Raw genomic sequence first — 4,372 nt, 5'->3', positions numbered from 1 at the left:
GTTGGAATGCTTTACACTTTCCACAGAACAGAAACTAAAATAACCTGTTATACAATTAGTCACAAATACAGTCCTCGAGTTTTTTGCCCATACACATGAGTATTTGTCTAAATCATGTCTTCTTTGTAGCAGCTAGACCCTGCCACCACTGTGCTTGGCTGAGTTCACAAATCTGTTGTAACCTGTAGCTTCCCTGTCACTTCTCTGGCTCTCCTCTCCTGCTAAGCTTTGTTTCCTAATTAGAATCTTCTGCCACCGCCATAGCTACTGCTGCTACTGGAACCGCCATAGCCACCTTGGTTTCGTGGTTTGGCAAAGTATTGGCTGCCACCACCATAGGGGCCAGAGTTTCTGCCTCCAAAGTTTCCTCCCTACATGGGTCCAAAATTTGAAGACTGATTGTTTCAACTGCCAAAATCATTGTAGCTTCCACCACCTCCAAAATTGCCTCCATCATTACCAAATCCATTATAGCCATACCCACTGCCACCATATCCACCACCACCACGGCTGCCACCAAAGCCACCACGACCACTGAAGTTTCCTCCACGACCAAAGTTGTCATTCCCACCGAAACCACCTCCACGACCACCACCAAAGTTTCCAGAACCACTTCGACCTCTTTGGCTGGATGAAGCACTAGCCATCTCTTGCTTTGACAGGGCTTTCCTAACTTCACAGTTGTGGCCATTCACAGTATGGTATTTCTGAATGACAATCTTATCCATGGAGGCATGGTCGTCAAAGGTTACAAAGGCAAAGCCCCTTTTCTTGCCACTGCCTCTGTCAGTCATGATTTCAATAACTTCAATTTTTCCATACTGTTCAAAATAATCTTTTAGGTGATGTTCTTCAGTGCCTTCTTTAATGCCACCAACGAATATTTTTTTCACAGTTAGGTGGGCACCTGGTCTTTGAGAATCTTCTTTTGAGACAGCTCTCTTTGGTTCCACAACTCTTCCATCCACTTTGTGTGGCCTTGCATTCATGGCTGCATCCACCTCCTCCACAGTTGCATACGTGACAAACCCAAAGCCCCTGGATCGCTTGGTGTTTGGATCTCTCATTACCACACAGTCTGTGAGCCTTCCTCATTGCTCAAAATGGCTCCTCAGGCTCTCATCGGTTGTTTCAAAGCTCAACCCTCCAATGAAGAGCTTCCTCAGCTGTTCCGGCTCTTTAGGAGACTCTGACTTAGACATGATCGCAGGGAGAAGAGAGACTTTAACGATGCTTCTTCGGCGGCATCCACGGGCAGAAAGGAAATTTCTGTTTTTTTAAATACCTGTTAGAATTTTGATTTGAATTGTATGACTCTGCTGAAGAACTGACATCTTAACATAGTGATGTTTCTAATCCATTTGTGTAAATGTCCTTTAATTTCTCTCAACATTGTTTTGTTCTTTTCTATATAGAGGGTTTATAGGCTTTGTTAAATGTATACCTAATTATTTCATCTCTTGGATACTATTATAAATAAATGGTGTTATTTAAAAATTTTCATACTATTGGTTGGTGCAAACGTTATTGCAGTTTTTGCCATTAAAAGCAATGGCAAAAACTGCAATAACGTTTGCACCAACCTAATATAATGGTTTGCTGCTAGAATATAAAAATACAATTAATTTTTGCATATTGGCCTTGTATTGAGCAACCCTGCTGAACTCCATTTTTATTTCTAGTAGCTTTTATTGTAGATTCTTTAGGGTATCCTACATACACAATCACGACATCTACAAATAAGAATAGTTTTACTTCTCGGCTCTCGTTTGTATGGCTTTTCTTTTTCTTACCTTATTGCACCAGGTAGAATTCACTACAATATTGCACTGGCGTTGTGAGCATGGAGCTGTGAGTTGCTGCCTTCTTGACATTAGGTTAGAGTGTTACCTTTCACCATTAAATAGGTTGCAAGATGTAGGTTTTGTAAAAGCTCTTTGTATAAGTTTAACTTGAAGCTGGTCTGTGTAGCTCTGTGCTTATTTCTGAAGCCATGTGGAGCCATGAAACTGACCCTTGGCCACATAGGAATGAGATATTTTGGCTGGTGGTTTATAACGTGCTATTTAAAGTTCAAAACTCCCCCACAAACACCCTCCATCAACTTGTCTGCAATTTTATTGAAAACGTATAGCCTGGTGGCTGGAACCTAGTGTACTGAGTACACAATCTGGTTTGGCTATATGACAGCAGAAAAAGGAGACTGGCTTGGGATATTTATGTAGTGATGGGGTGGGTCAGGGTGAGGGTTCCTATGCAAAGTGGGGAAAGGGTCTTTCATGGTTTGAACCTTCCGCCAGTGACGGGAAGAGCACTAGGGCTTTCTATCAACTTATCCAGATGTGGGGCATAAGGTGAAGAGCAAGGGGTGAGGCCTAAAAGCTTTCAGCAGTCAAACATCTAAAAATGATGCCAGACTTTGTATTGTAATGAGGGGTAGCCACATTTTCTGATTGTCAAACTTAAAAATATTCCTAATATCCTTTTATTGTCCTTTTGATGTCTGTAGAATGTTTGTGATGTTTCCTCTTTCATTCCTCGTGTTCAATTTGTGTTTTCTTTTTTGCTTGATTTGTTGAGCTTTATCCGTTTTATTTTCAAAGAACCAAGCTTTGGTTTTACTAATTTTATCTATTGCTATTCATCTTATATTTCATCAATTCTCACTCTTTATCACTCCCATTCACTTTTCCTTGTATTTATTTATATATGTTTTGTTTCTTAAGGTGGATGCATAGACCGTTCACGTTAGACCTTTCTTCTTTCTAAATGTAGGTATCTAAAGCTAACCCTTTCCCCCTAAGCATTGCCTTAGCTGCACCCGACAAATTTTGTTATGTTGTATTTTCCCCATAATTCAGTAGAAAATATTTTTTAATTTCCCTATGACTTGTTGTTTGATCCATGGTTTGTTTAGGAAAGTATTATTTAATACCAAAATCTTGGAGATTTCCCAGATTTTTTTATTGGTTAATGATTTTTAATTTTGTTGTGGTCAAGGAATGTACTCTGCATAATTTCAATCGTTTTAACTTATTGAGACATGATTTATGACCAGCATATGGTCTGCCGTAGTGAATGAAACACGTAGATTTGAAAAAAAATGGGTATTCCACTGTAGTTGGGTGGAGGGTCCTATAATTGGGGGCAGCTTAAGAGGGAGTGGTCAGGAAGGGCTTCTCTGAGAAGGTGACAGTCAAAATTTATCAATGGCATAAAGGAACCAACCTGGCAGACTGTGGAAGGAGCAGGCTGGACAGAGGGAGTGGCTGGGGCAGAGATGCTGAGATAGGGAGGGGTGGCTGGATGAGAAGCTTGGAGCAGGCCCTGTAATTGCTGTCATTAGAGGACAATCACCTCCTCACAGCTTATGCTTACTGAGGTTTTGGGGAGCTGCTGTTCTACCTGGCCTAATTCCTCATATCTACAATCCTCCGTTCTCCCCAGCTCTGACCAGAGGCAGGAGGGACTGAAGGGCTGGGTGACTGGTCATCCATGTGGCGGGCCCGGCTCTGGCCTTTGCCCCAGGTAGGATTCCAGGCAGCTGCCTTATTCCCAAGACCCGCCAGAATAAATAATATTTCTAAAACAATAATAGCAGTTGTTGTAGGTCGTTCAGTGCCAAACGCACACAGGGCACATTTCATTTCATCCTTATTACTAACCACCTTGTGGCTAGGTATCATTATCCTTTTCACGTGTGAGGAGTGAGGCTCAGGGAGGCCAGGAACACGAGTTCACACAGCTTCGAAGTGGCAGAGCGGAGGTTTAAGCCCGGATTGTTCTCACACTAAAGCCTGTGCTCATAACCATTAGGCAGCACTGCCCCGGCTATGCCAGCGTCAATCCCTGAATTGCCATCTTAGTTCCCGTCTCTATGCTGCCAAGTTTCTCTGTGCATTGAACGTTGGGACCTGTCTTGCTCCTGCCAACTCTCCTGCCTCAGGCGCCACCCCATGGCCAGAAACCTGCTGGATGCTGACACCCCAAACCCCACCCCACTGGCCACCTGAAAGAGCCTGGCCTGTGCCAGGATACCCTGTAGTCACGTCAGGGGCTGCGTCCGCTTTGCTGTACTGGTGCAATTCCAGTTTCTGCCTGCTGGCTTCAGCGTCCGCCCAGGCCTCCCTGACCAGGGAATGGGTCCAGTTCCAGGTCTCAATCTCTCATCGGCAGCTTCACTCCTCTGTGATTCACTAGACCGGCACCAGGATCTGGCAGAATTTACGCTGCCCATCAGCTTCCACATTCTTTTAGTGTTTTGTGTAGTTTTCACTCCTGAGGTTTGCGGGGACTGCCCCTTCCCTTAGCACTCTAAACAACGTCTCCAGCCATAGACACCAAAGGCCTTTTATCAGAAACTCCATCAGTA

General features: G+C 43.6%; 1 pseudogene; it reads right to left on the bottom strand.

The window, feature by feature from the left end:
- Positions 1-239: 239 nt before the first annotated feature.
- On the bottom strand, positions 240-1,228 carry LOC110568203 (heterogeneous nuclear ribonucleoprotein A1-like; annotated as a pseudogene).
- Between the last annotated feature and the right edge of the window lie 3,144 nt (positions 1,229-4,372).

Source organism: Aotus nancymaae, unplaced genomic scaffold (genome assembly GCF_030222135.1).
Source record: "Aotus nancymaae isolate 86718 unplaced genomic scaffold, 86718_ANA_hifiasm-v0.15.2.pri h1tg000040l, whole genome shotgun sequence".
NCBI classification, from domain to species: domain Eukaryota; kingdom Metazoa; phylum Chordata; class Mammalia; order Primates; family Aotidae; genus Aotus; species Aotus nancymaae.
Note: the sequence above shows the minus strand (reverse complement) of the source record. Positions and strands in the feature narration are given on the sequence as shown.